This window comes from Gastrolobium bilobum, unplaced genomic scaffold (assembly GCF_033153095.1).
Source record: "Gastrolobium bilobum isolate Gb01-03AN ecotype WA unplaced genomic scaffold, APGP_CSIRO_Gbil_v1 utg309183, whole genome shotgun sequence".
NCBI lineage: Eukaryota > Viridiplantae > Streptophyta > Magnoliopsida > Fabales > Fabaceae > Gastrolobium > Gastrolobium bilobum.
The window spans coordinates 21730-37128 of NW_026898616.1; positions in this window are offsets into that span (position 1 = coordinate 21730).

The window sequence follows — 15399 nt, forward strand, 5'->3', positions numbered from 1 at the left end:
CCAGCAAGGAGCATTGTTCTTCTGCTCCTCTTGTGCGCTGTATAAATCAATTCATGAGGGTGGGATGTTTTCTTTACCCCTTTGTCTTATTTTGCTTTTTTCAATGTCTAAAGGAGTCTCCCCATTGCATATAGCTGAGGATGTCGACCTTGGAGAATAGGAGCATTAGGAAGTAAGCACAAATGTAATAATTATCCCCTTGGCTGAACGGAGTACATGGAAGTATCTTCTAGGAGGTAAGGACCGAGGCTCTAGTCAATTTCCCTTACTGTTCTGTTTCTGCATGAGTGGTATTAGATGTAAAAATTTTAGTGTCATGCTCTCCTTATTGTTGTTCATATAAACAGCCATGAAACTTTTGGGCCTTTGGTGTATGCATGTTTTGAGAAGTGATTTTGGGGCCTGGAACGTAGCAGAAATGGTAGGACTGTTTGTAGACTAATGTTTTGTCTAACTTGCATATGATAAATAACTATAGAGACCGCATGTTGTGTGCTTCAATGACACCCTCTAAACCTTGTCAACATGGATATTTATATTATAAATGAGTGACACCTAATTAGTGAGCAGAACCGAACCTGTATGCTAATTAAATCTTGGATTTTTAATTGTTGTTGACAAATTGATTAAGTAGAGGGAAGTCAGAAAATTAATTAGGCCTAGCATATGTTTTGATGAACGGTCGCATCATGTTTTTGGGTTTCCCCTAGCACACCGTAGGACTTGTAGAAAGGTTAGATGAATGTCTAATTAGGAATTCTTAGTTATTAGCCAAAGCCAAAATTGTATGCTTAAGAAGTGGTAAAATTTTGTTAGCGATTGGTAAAGCTAAACCAAGTCAGAAATTGAATCTAAGTGAGAAAGCATGTTAAAACCGAATTCTCAGGCATGTGTAAGTAATTTGGATTTTGTCAATTAAGGACAACTAGTAAATTAACTCTATGGCAGAAAATGTGTTTATTATAAGAACTTGAAAAAAAAAACGAATTGGTATGTGTTGGGGACTTAGGATTTTGTTATGATAATATGTAATGAATTAATGGGAAGGCAGAAATTGGTGATCACAAGAAGCATGGTAAATCAAATGAAACACAAGAATAAAGAGGCATGGGAATTTCTTATAAATAAGAGGTAATAGGAATAAAGCTCTAACTTATTGTACCATTGATTAGGTGCGCATAATTATTAAAGTGTGGGCTGGTTTTGGTGCCGTTGATTATTGCGTGGACACAAGGTATGTGTAGGCGGTATTACCTGATGTAACTATTAACTAGTGTATGAATTGTGAATTGTTGCTCACATGTGCCTTATGATTATTCTGCCATAAATGATGAAATTATTCTGCCTATGGAAATGTTATGATTATGGAAATTTTGTTATGAAAAGAAAGAATGGCTTGGCAGTATGGCATCCAATGTACATGAAGTATATGTTATGAAATGATGATATATGCATGCACCGTACATCATACCGCACTTGTCTTTCTGTTTGTGTGTGACAACATAGCATGGCATGCATGTACCAAATTCATGTTAGTCTTGAGTCTTAGAATAGTTATATATATAGGACCATGTGATTGAGCACGCATCATATAGGCATCCCTTGATATCGGGGTACTGGGACAGTTGGCGTCAGTCCGCATAGGCCACAGTGGAATTCCCCAAATGATGGTGCCATGCATGGAATTTCCACTGTGTATGCACGCGCACGACGGTGCCATGAGCGTGAAGAAGGCGATATATATATATATATACAATATGATACATGATGAAAAGGATATATGATGAAAAGGATTTAATGTTCGAAGCGACTGTTTATAATTTTGTGCCTAGTTTAATATTGTTGCATTACTGGTTTTGTTGCCACACTATTGAGATTTTTCTCACCCCTTTGGGGCTGCTATTTTTACAAAATGGCAGGAGGACGGAAGAGTAATGGAAGACATGATTATATGGATCTGTGCTGTTATGTGCTGCTGTATGGACTATTGTTGTTGCTGTTTGTTTGATGGATGACTATATTAAATTGAGTAGTTTGGCTTACTGCTGAATTATGATTTTATTACTGTATTTAAGACTTTTGTGATCAGCAAGTATTTTGAAAAAAAAATTCCTAAAACGTTTTGCGAAAATAATTTCTGAGATTTTTGAATGCTGATTTTCGAAACAGATTTAACGGTCACTTTACGAGTGATATTTAGTGGGGCTACAGACCTCCAATTCGCTTATATTTTATATGCACGCGAAGCCCCACGTGTCTATTTCCAGATTATATAAACGTTACAAGGGAATTTTGAAAACTGGATTTTATACGAATTTTGCAAGACAACAACGTCTGCCAGGAAAATAATATTTTCAACAAGTTAAGAAATTTTGAAAGTGCACTCTGATTTTAGTAAGTGACTCGATTTCAATTATAAGTTTTAATTAGCAACATCAAAATGATCTTTCAGTATCAAAGTAATGACGTCAAAAACTCTAATTCCGCTTAGCAAACAACTCTCTTGGATGCATACAAGGGAGGGTGTTACAGATAATATCTCAGTAAACTTCATCACCGGTTTATGTCTTTTATGTTTTAATTATATTTTTCTTGTTTAACCTGTCTCTCAATGTTATCCTTGCAGCATCATCCAAATGCAAAAGGTCTTTACAAAAAACCCTTCCCACACTATGATGCTTTAGGACCAATTTTTGGGAAGGACATGGCTAATGGAGAGCATGCTGAGGGTCCAGAGGATGCTGTTGAAGCAATGGACAATGAAGGATATGGAGTTGGTGAAAGTGGGACTGCTATGGATGAGATTTATAATGTATTTGAAGAGAATGGCACAAACCCTCATTGGTCACCACCACTACCCGACACAAATGAGCAAGAAGCCACTCAGACTTTGCCTCTGTCAATCTGTGTTGCAAAAAAAGGCAAGAAGAGAGGGAGGAATGATGAAGCTTTGGCTAGTGAGGTATCCTTTGCAATTAAGGATCTTGGTAAGGATTATAAAAGCACCAATGACAAAATTGAAAGGTTGATTAAGTGCTTTGAAAATCAAACTGAGGGTAATAGCAAAAAAACATCTGTAGTACACGAATTGAAAAAATTTGAGGTGCTTACAGTTGAACAGAGGGTAAACCTTGCAATGATAATACACAAGGATCCCACCATCATGGAAATTTTCCTGGAAGGAGGTGAGAAAGAAAGACAGTTTGTGGTGGCATCTTTACTTAGTAAATGTTAAGCTAGTGTGCAGTAAACTTTTTGGAGACCTCCTGATTATATGGGGTTGTTTTGAATCATTTATGGTGAATGATTTATATATGTAATCATGTGTGATGCAAATTTTATTATGATGTAACCTTTTTGGAAGTCAGTCACAACACAGTTGCATTTGCTGCCAACCCAAGATTAGGACAGAGGCAACATGCATTGGGTTTTTTTGGAGATACACAATCATTCCCATGTCAGATGTATGGATATCTGGTAAAGCATATGGGTACCATGTCTGTTTTTATTCAATTATGTATGTATTATTTCGGGTTTTAGGATACCTGTTATGTTGAGAATACAATGATTTATACATGTTGATAATGCATGGTTATTTTTGTTGCAGGGAACATGGACTGTTAGCTGATATGGTGATCCATTTTTGTTGATGGCTGCCCTGTTACAGCCAAAGCAGGCAGTTTGTGTTACAAAGTTGAAGTTCATCAACACTCAGTTGAGTTCAAAGGACATAGACATATGAAGACCTGCGTCCTTGTAGAATTGTCACAAATGATATCTCAATTACAACATTAAATCATATTACTTCTACATGTATATGTCCTGAAGTACTCAATTGAGTTAGACATGTAGGATAGGCTCTAGGGTACCTAAAGTCGTTTTTGAACCATTTCATGAGCTTGTAATGTCAAATTCTGTTGCACCAATGTTGTTGGGTTAGCAAAGATATGCTGTTATATGTAAGTAACATTATCCTGTCATGACCTTTAGAAATTCTCTGAACGTATTGAGTTGCACTTGACTGTATTTCCTTCATCTCTGAATAGAAGCAATAATTAGTAGACAATGATGTTGTAATAGTAAAGCTGCTTTAAAAAGAGAATGTCGTTTAAAGAGGTATAGGATAAATTCTCTGAACGTATTGAGTTAACATTTATTACTGCCTCACTTCTCATAACCTGTTTCACTTATTATTTGGGGCATTACAATTTTTGTCTTATAAACACCACTTCACTTAAAACCTTAATGTTGTTATGTATTTCTGCTTTATATCAGACTCAACTTGAATTTAATCACAACTACTTTTTCTTGTTAGTTTTTATTTCTTTTTTTCTTGTACACATTTTACTGAAATTTTCATGGAACTTTTATTTTTTAATTTAGAGAACAAAGGCTGCAGAAATTTATTCAATAACAAACATCCATTATTTATTTATTTTTTTCATTTTGGGGTCAAAGATAATGGATACAGCAAAGTCCAGATACATTGCCCTTTTTTACTTTTTTATTTTTTCATCTAGACTTTATTAATGTCCAATTTTATACCTTTTTATTCTTTGCCTAATCAAACAAGCATAGCCTAAATCATGAGTCGAATAAGAATGAAAGTTTGCGTTGTTTAATATCTTGAGAAATTGAAATTTCACTAATCATATACAAAACTCATTCCATTGGATCTACTTTTTCCTAAAACCCACTTGCTACAGAAAAATATTAGAAGTTGGATTTGATTCCATTCACAGATTGCTATAACACACACGAGTGGAAAGCAAGAGTACTAAAAATGAGTGAGCAAAATACATGTCACTATTATACTGAATGGGCTTAAGGGCAAAAGGTTACAGAATTTTTCTGCTGTAAGCATTACAAATGGAAATAACAAAATACTAACATTTAATGTACTGTCAAATTTACACATGTCCTCCAACAGGGTAAATGATTACAACACTGAAACAGATACACAATCCTTATGTTGCATGGTGGAAAGGCTACTGCTGAGAGGAATGTACATCTCCTGGCTGCTGCTGACATTTTTCCAAACTGTAACATCACAATCTGCATCATGTTATTAGATCTGTCTCTCACGGAGACAAGTGGTACAATCTGCATCAAGTTATGAGATCAAAGCCCAACAGTTAATGATAGCATAAAAATAACTACATTTTTGCTGCTTGCATTGTATAAAGAGACTGTCATCTCTCATGTGTGATTTCACATTATGTGATCATGTCAAGGATTCTTAAACTTTGATAAATAAATCAAACCTTCATTTTTTCCCACCAATATTCCAATATTTTATCTCAAAGCTTCTTATCCCCTTAATGTTTATCTATCAAATGTTCATAACCCTTCACATGACCATGTCATGTGAAATCAAACATGAAAGGGTCTACCGTAAAATTTTCATACATAAATATATGTATTTAATTTTTTGTTTAACCTCACCGTCCAAAGTTATAATCCGTCTTTATTTTAACTTTGAAAAAGGGATTTTCTGAGGCAAATTCACTAGCTTCTTTCAGCGCTCTTGTCCGCAATGAAGATCTTTTAGTTGTTATCCCATCTATGGCAAGACACAGAACCACATAGTTTAAGGATGCACTCAGCACAATGTTGAAATATTTACATTTGCATTTTCATAGGGAGTACGAAAACATGAATTACCAACTGGTCATACAGCATTCATGTCTAATATTTACCTTTTCTTGTATTAATATTTAAACATCCAACATGCAGTACTTCAATGAATTCCATCTCCTTGAACAATTTTTAGGTAAGAAAATTACAGCCATTACTATGCAGATCAAATAGAATAATACTTTGAAAGAAAGACCAACTTGTATTACCTTGAACTGAAGGGGAATTTGATTCTTCTGCAAGTGGAAAGATTTGTACTTTCAAAGTAAGGTCTCAGATGTTGGTCATCTCAAAAAGACAAACATCTCCCACTTGAAAAATCATTATCAGTTAGCATGCCTAGTTAAATTCATAAGCATAACAATAAATAAAAAAAACCAAAAAAAAAAGATATGAAGGAAGGAATGTTTACAAGCTTTCCATCTTGAAGACTTGTTCTAAGAATAATCTTGAAAAAAAGGATTGGAGTGGGGATAAGATGCTTATTTTCCCGGTTGCAATGATAAGTCATGGATGTAGGTATTTGAGTTCTCCCTCTTTCTCTTTTCTATGTGTGCGTATGCTTCTTGTAATTAGATCTCAATCGACAAAGGGATCACCAATAATACAAGTTTCAAAATACAAAGTATGACAAAAAATATTGGCACAACAACAGTATGATAACACACACAGACACAAATTACCCACACCATTTGTCTTCTTCATGGTACGTGAAGGAGGATCGATGGCCCCACATCATGAATCTTGTTCATGGTCACTCTGAAGCTACACCCTGCACTTGATGAGAAGGTGGCAGACAAAAATTTAAGGCACAAGGTGAAGCAAGTTGAAAGATTAAACCAAAAAATTCCATATCAAACGATGTGTATATACTGCACATTCAATCTTCTTCGTAATCATAACTTGTGGACAATCTAGGCAGGGGAATAACATACATGCCCGATAATATGTGGTAATTATCCTCTCCACATTCATACTTGAAAATGTAAACTAGGGTATGTCAGTTACAAAGCTTCAAAATAATGACAATCCCACATACCATATTGTCATTTCATAAGTTCACAAAAAGCAGCATACCACATGATTACAATTGAAATACATAATTATAACTTACACACATAACTACTTCTTATATAATACATACCTTATTACTAAACTTTGAGTAATTAACAAGACAGCCAAAAGCTTCAACAAGGTGTCCTTCTTCATGCAATTGACGCACGTCGGTTCATCAACCCACTCAAAGAAGTTGCACTTCTCATTTGTTGAGAAGTTCGGGCACCCAAGGAACTTCCTACCTGGATTTTTATTAGTCGAAGACCTACGCAAAATAGCCCTCTTACCACACCCACACTTTGTCACCCTCGATGACGATGAAGATGACGAATGACCAGAATAAACACTTTCATATCCCCACTTACCAACCTCATCTCCACCCATCTGTCCTTCAACGAAAGAGGCTATCACACCCAAACAATTAATGTTCCCCTGCAACAACAATAACAGAAAAATATGTAAGCCCACATACAGCAAAAAATAAAAATAAATTGCATCTACATTCCCAATCTTGTCCTACACAATTAGGAAGCCGTAGGACATTTTCCCCCCACCCCTACCATGTATTGTTCATTCTTTTAAAAACCATGGACAAAGAGTACCAAATTTTTAAATTATTTCTGGTACCTACCACTATTTAAAGTTTCAACAACCAAACATGCATAACTACAGGTTATCTATTTGGGTCATGAGTTACACTTGAAAGTATGTACCCAGGATGTTGCCATATCTCCTCACAAAGATCAAACATGCAAGGTGGAAGGAAAAATAAAAAAAATAAAAAAATACAGTGGACAACAAGGTTTTTCATCCTTACCGACATATATACAAGGTTGTCTCCAACACCGGACACAAACTCAACTAAACTCGAACAGAAGAGTAAACTTGGGAGTCTTTGTGTGCAGCTCGCTGTCTCCGTCAACGAAGCCCAGAACAATGTCTTCAGGAAGACTCCATATGCATTACCAGTCATCCAGAGGCAGATCAGAGAGGTCATGCGTGAGGAAGAAACCGTTGATTTGAACCACTCTCAAATATCAATGGAGTACCTCACACACCACCCACTTCCTAAGATATCTGAGGTGAAAATTGTATAATATTATATTTGAACGAAAAAGTAAATGGGTTATTTTTGTAAAATAACCCTCTTTCCTACTACTATTATATAATCAACCAAACATCAACTCAGTAAACTTATCAAAATATTCCAGGTAAAATTTTTGTCAACCAAACACATTTTTATAAATTTTTCGGGATAAATTATTTCCAATCACATCCCAGCAAAATTAGTTACCCAGTAACCAAAAAATTTCTCTCGTACCAAACACCCTCTAAGGGTATTCTGTTGTAGTATATTAGCTAGTATAGTTGACTTCAAAGTGAGCTGCATAGCAATAGATTTCAAATATTATGGCTTTGATAGAAGGACTATTCAATAAATGTCCTTATCGTGTCTAATACTAGTCTTGACTTTTGACTTTAAGTTGGCAATAGATTTTAACTAAAATTTATATAGAATCGAGGAAGTGTTGTTACAAATAAATGGGTATGTCATTCAAATGTATGATTATCTATGGATGTATAATTATTTGTTTTTGAAAAATGCAATGAAATGCGAATTTATATGACTGAATTGTGTAGTGTTTAATTTAACCAAAACGTTGTATATTATCCAATAATATAACCGTCACAATTATAATATAATATAATTATTATATAAATAGTTATTTCAAATTTAGATAATAAAAATAATAAATCTAACACCTATTTTTTTTTATTCAATTATCGGATTCATATACTGAGAGTGATTTTCCAATCAATTTTTTTTAATAATTATCCACAATAAATATAAATATAATCAAACGATACAAGTTGAATGTAAAATATATTCTTTATATATATATTATATATGTGTGTGTGTGACTTTATTAGTCTCCTTTCACATAAGATAGTTATCTTATGTTGTAGAGAGAAAATGGGTGAGTCCCACCATTACAAGGAAAAAGAAAAATGTGGGGTGCGAAAATCGAATTGAGAGAGCATGAGAGAAGTTATCTTATGTAAAAAGAGAGTAACATTTTTCATATATATGGGTTTTATGTTTGTTATGTTACATGATGTAATGTAACTTTCTTACTTATACAATTTTATGTTGGTCTCATCCCTTGATTTTTCTCTCCTTTCTTATCTCTCCTCTCTTTCTCAATTGTGTGTGTAGAAAAATTATGTTACATCATATACCATAACTTTTGATTTACCCTATACATATATATATATATATATATATATATATATATATATATATATATATATAAGAGTAGGATATTCTTACACCAGTGTAAGAATTAGAAGTCTTACACTCAATCTTGATACACTTGTATCTAATGGCTCACATTACTAAAAAATTAGAGCCCTCATCTGAGAGCCATTAGATCAAAAAAGATCAACAACTTTGATTTGTAAGCATGTGACACCATTGATCTTTTTTAATATGACGACTCTCAGATGAGGTGTCAAACTTCAAATTTCACATTGGTGTCAAAGGATCCTACCTCTCTCTCTCTCTCTCTCTCTCTCTCTCTCTCTCTCTCTCTCTATATATATATATATATATATATATATATATATATATATATAAGTTCTTTTTTTCTGCAGTTACTGCAGATAAGTTATCTACTATAAGCCTAATACGACGTCGTTTTTGGGCGGAAATCATTGTGTTTTTGTAATTATAATTTATTTCAGGGTTATTATAGTCTTTATAATTATTTTTTTTTCAATATTTCAATCCCAAAATGACGTCATTTTGAGAGTAAATACAGATAACTTATCAGCTGTAACTGTAGAAATATATATTTATATATATATATATATATATATATATATATATATATATGAGAAAAACATTTCTCCAACAACTTGAGATAAGTTTATCTCCGGCCATCCCACGACTACGTCGTTTTGTTTATTTATTTTCTTATATTAATTGATTCACCTTTGAATGGTTAGGATTCTCTTTTTCTCTCTCTTCCTTTATCACTATTGATTCATCTTTGTACGGTTATGATTTAGTAGCTGGAGATAAAATTATCTCAAATAACTTAAGAAATGATAAGTCTTAATATATATATATATATATATATATATATATATATATATATATATATTGTGGGTCGTGTGAGAAGAAGTTAAATTTAATTTAATGACCACGTATATAGCGTGTACTATAATAAAAGATGAAGGATTTTACCAAAAAATAAAAAATAAAAAATGAAGGTGACTTGATGTTATGTCCGCTTGGTTTTTTATATGACCGCCATATTGGATTTCAGCGTTCAGAGGAGCGAGAAGGCTCCGTTGGTTTACTGCTGTCTATAATAAAAGATGAATTCTACTCTGAAACTGAGCCTATTCTTCCTTTATTTCTTTAGTGAATAAGACGATAGCATTAATAAGATATTAATAGTATGTATTATTTGAATATCAAGTTAGTAGAATATTTGAACAAACATTGACTAGATGATATTAGTACACTATATGAACATTCAGGTTAACACTTAGATCCTATTTGCAAGTTGATCCATCTAACTCCCGAAACCTCTTAGTTGACCCCTTGACTCTCGGGATAGAGGGATCGAAAGTAGGGGTGTTCGCGGTCTGCATTAGATTGGTTATGAAAGCAACAATCATCCGATTAAATCCCTTCGGTTTGATCATGTAATCATCCATTCGGTTTGAATTTTTTTTTCAAATCCGATCCGTACAATCCAATTTTTTTGGTTTGGATCGGATCAGTTTTCGATTTTTTAAAAAGTCTAAAATTTGTTTCATGATTATTGTGCAAATAACATATCTTTTGTATATATTGGCTTTGTAAAAACAATTTTTTTTGAAATACAGAAACATCAGTAAATGATAATATAGTTTTTTTTGGGCAATGATGAGATATAAGTTCTAAACAGATAAAACTTTGCTGATGGGATGTAATTAGATTTTTTCTTGGGTTTAGTTGATGGGTTAATAGGTCTTGAGTTTAGAAATTTTAGGCTATGATTGAGGAAAGACCCAAGTAGGTAGAAATGAATTAATATATTGGATCAATTTTCATCCACCAAATCAAAAACCGACCCAATCTAATTAAAATTTACGATTTTCTTTGTTTTAGATTTTTCAGTTTTCCGTTTATTCGGTTATCGATTTTTCGGTTCGGTCACCGCGGTTTGAATCGGTTGATAAACATCCCTAGTCAAAGGGGTCATTGCATTTTTTTTAAAAAAAAAGTATACACAAAATGACTTTGTTTGATGTGTAAAAAAAACAAAAAACTAAAGAAAACAAAAACTCTCTGCTGCCTAGATTTAGAACTAGATCTGAAATATGAATCATTCTTCTTCTCTTCTGATCTTCTCTCCCAGACCCAGACCCGGTCTCTTTGATCCAATGATCTCCTCCATAGTGCTGGTTCTTCTCTCTCCACCGTTAATTTGTTGTGCTGCCACCTCTCCTCTGCTATTCTCTATTGCGTAAGGGATCTCATTTCATATACTGTTGTAGGTGCATGAGAATGGCCTGAATTTGATGATATAACTTTTCCTTAATTCTATTGGAATATGTGTTTTATACTTTGATAGTTTGATTCTTTGATTAGCTTGTGAATATTAACTTGTAAATGTAATTGGTTGAATTATGTTAAATATATTTTGAATCTTTAATGATTGGTGATTTGATTTTTTGAATTTTTTATATAGGATATATATTTATATTTTTTATTGTATAAATTCGGTCAACGAAGTGATCCTGTGACTCCCCAGTTGAATTCGTGATCCGTAACTTCGATCAAGTCGACGGTCGGGCCGGATTTTTAAACATCGGATAATATACGTACCTTGGAAACTTTAAATTATGACAATTTTTTTTTTTTGGGAGAAATTCTGCAGATCACCCAATTTTGTTGGATTCAAAGGGCAAAAGCATTATATAGAAAAAGAGGACAAAAGCATATTCACGTAACTTTGAATATTACAGGAGCAGAGGAAAGCAATATGAAGATTGGGTCTTCCTTATGGCGTCCGGCTATGTAAATATTTCTTCATTTTGCATTAAAGTAACCATAACTTTTACTAATTGACAAGTTGGTGCTAATTTTATACTTCTTACATTTTGTTATTTAATAACGAAAATATATAAAACAGACTGACACAAACCTTCTAATATTATATCATATATGAAGTGTTGATCTGACATATTTGATGAAAGGAAACATGATATTTTAATAAGGAAAAAGGTGTGTCATTTTAAATGACACATTTTACATTTTTTTCATTCTTATAAAGAGGTGAGATTCACATATTTGACATTTTTTTTACTCATTCTCTCTCTTATGATTTATTTCTTTCTCTCATTTAAAATGACATAATTTTATGTTCTTCAAAATGATACACATTTTTTCCATTTTAATATGAATGTAATCTAACATCACATTATATATGATTTTCAAAACAAGGAACCTTCAAGATATTGACAGATGGTGCTTCAATATATGTTGCAGGCCCTTTAAATATATAAGATTCAACTTCTAATAAATATGTTAGAAAATTAGTTCCAAATGACATTGAGGTCCTTTGTCTTTAATAATATTTAGATTCCTCCAGTACATGATTACTGTTGGGCGTACGTAATATCTCGAAATATTTTATTTTCAGATTTATTATTATTGCTTGACTTATCATGTTATTCAGACATATATTTTCAAAGAGCATGACATTTATTGGTCTGATTTCAACCCTTTTATAATTAGGAATTGCAACATAGCAAACACTCTCACACTATTCAAGGTAGACTTTTCTTCCTTTCCATTTCCATAAGAGATGTTTTGTGTTTTCTTGTGAGTACTTTATTTGTGATATAATTAGTCATCAAAATGGCTGCCGCTCATAATTTATGGTAAATCGAAAGTAATGAATATAGCATTAATCATTTCCTTTGTTGTCGAATTTTTCTTTTCTTCAATGCCATCGAATTGCGGTGCATAAGTTGTTGTTGTTGTTTAGTAAAGGAACTATCATACATTACGAATACTTTGAGCTGATTGAATCCTCTTATTTTTAAGTTAGAAACTACTTATAAGTTAAAGTTTAAAAAAAAAATTAAAAAAAAAGTTAAAAACTATTTGAAAATTACATAAAAAATTTAGCTTAAAATTTACTTAAAAGCACATATTTCAAGAAGATTATCTCTCTTTATCTTTATCACTCTTCATTTTTAAAAAAAAACACACAATTCTAGAAAAACAGATAAGAGCTTAAAAAAAAGCTCCTCCTAGAAGCTTTTAGTTTTGAGCTTTTTTTTTTTCATTATAAAAAAAAGATCTTTTCATTATAAGAGCTTTTTCCAAAACCTGTTTAGCCTAACTTATGCTTATAAGTAGCTTCTAACTTAAAAAATAGAGGATCCAAACAGGCACTTACTGTTTTTATTTTTCTAGTTAATTGAGTCTTAATTGTTTAAATCCATTAATAGCTTCATCTTTGTTATTAAACAAATTAACATAACATAATCTAGTGTAATCATCCATGAAAGTAATAAATACTTTTATTTATGCCCTGCGTGAACGTGAATCAACATAATAAACCATCACAAATTTTCATTTGATAAAAGACAATCATATGTTATCAAAAAAAAAAAAAAGACAATCATAATTTAACGTGGGTCAAATTGACGATAACAAATTAAATGTACTATCATATGGTTTATATTTTCCACATGCAAATACATATATTAATCTTTAGTTGGGCCAATACTATATATGTATACAAAAATAAAATAAAAATAACACGTTAAATATATGAGAACTAATTACATAACATTAAGTAGCCTAATGAGCTCCATGAAACTATAATTGTTATGGACTCGCATAAGGCCCATACACTTGAGAGGCCCAACAGAGAATGAACTGTTGAATAATGTACAGACAGTAGACTGGGCCCAGAGGAAGGAGGTCCAAATGATTCAAACCCTCAGGTAAACACTATAAATAGGAGTTAAAGACCATAGGTATGGACTAATCTCTCTCTACTATTTTTATTATGCAATCACTGTGCACATACACCACTCTTTTTTTGGCTAAGGCCTCATAATCATGTACATTGATTTGCTACCCCAAGATACCTAATTTATAGGTATCTAGAGAGAGCACAAGATCCTATATTGATCAACTAGCCCTTGGCTAGGCATATCTGTCACATAGACAAAACATTAATGCCGTTTGTGGGGAACGAGCATTTGAAATCTCACAAAAAACATGGCATGTACTTCCAAGAGTGGATATCGACAGCCATTGGTATCAAATGCTGAGCCAAGACAAATCCCTATAATACATGAAGATCCAACGGGTCAGCGCATTCCTGAGAATCAACAGGCCATGGATCATGTAAGAACCCGCACCGTCAATTTAAAAATTTAATTAATTAATTATAATATTAATGAGATAATTCCATAATTGACCCTAATAATTATTATAAGGCTTAAATAATTATGGTAAGTGGTTAAGAATGTTGAAAGTCACTTTTCTAACGAAAAGTGCAGATATCGGCTCTGCCTCACGGTATAAATGCGTACCGATGAAGTATCCCGAAAAATTATAATAAGTATGGAAATATTCCTAGAATAATATTTAAGACTGGTAAAACAAGTTTCAAGTCAAAATAATGAGAACTGGTGCCAGAGCTGATATTGGCTAAGTAAAAGCGCCTTCCGGAAAGGTGCTGCGAAAAATAAAATAAAATATGACAAATCTTAGAAAAATGAGTAAGTTCAGAATCCTAAGTTTGGGATCAAAATGCTAAGCGTAGCTATTAGTGCTAATACAGTGTGTTAACACTTAAACCGGCTATATATACTCATTTTGACCCAAAACCCTAACCCATAATCAGTTTTTATGTGACCCTTGGTAGCTGACCAACTCCCTACACTGTTCCATTGTCTTCTTCCCTTCATTTGGTGAGCCAAGTGGCCATTCTCTTCCTAATCTCCTCTTTGAATCACCTTAGATGTTGTGAACAATTCTTGTGAGGTTGAGAGGCACCATTTTTCTTAGTGTTCAGCCACTGCTTGTTGGAGTTTGGGAGCTGAGTTCCTTGGCTTGGGTTGTTGAAGCCATTTTCTTGGTGGTTGGTACTCCAAGAAGCAATCTTTGTGAAGAAAGGACCTTGCTTGCTTGGCATTTTCGTGTCTCTGTGGAGTTTGAGTCTTGTGGCTGTTGTGAGAGCTCCAAGAGCACCTCTTTGTTCTGTTTTAAGCTTGGGTAAGCTTCACCAACCTTGATCATGAGTTTTCTTAGTTAAAAATGAAGCCTTGATGCATGTAATAAGCCAAAGTTCATAACTTAAGGTTGGGTAAGGTTAAACACACCTAGAAATGCATGTTTTAGCTTCTGTAATCGTTAAAAGAGCAACCTTTGGGAAGGATATCTCGCGATATGCAGAACAACATTCTGTCGCGAAATATCCGGATATGATATCCGGATATGGGGTCTGTAGATATCCGAATATGGATATCCAGATATGATATCCGGATATGTATATTTGTATATGGCCCTGACATATATCCGGATATTCTGGGAAGTTCGAGACAGTAACGGTACTATTCACACAGAATGCTATTTTGGGTTTGTGGACCCATAATTGGTTAATGTGGACTTATGTAAGA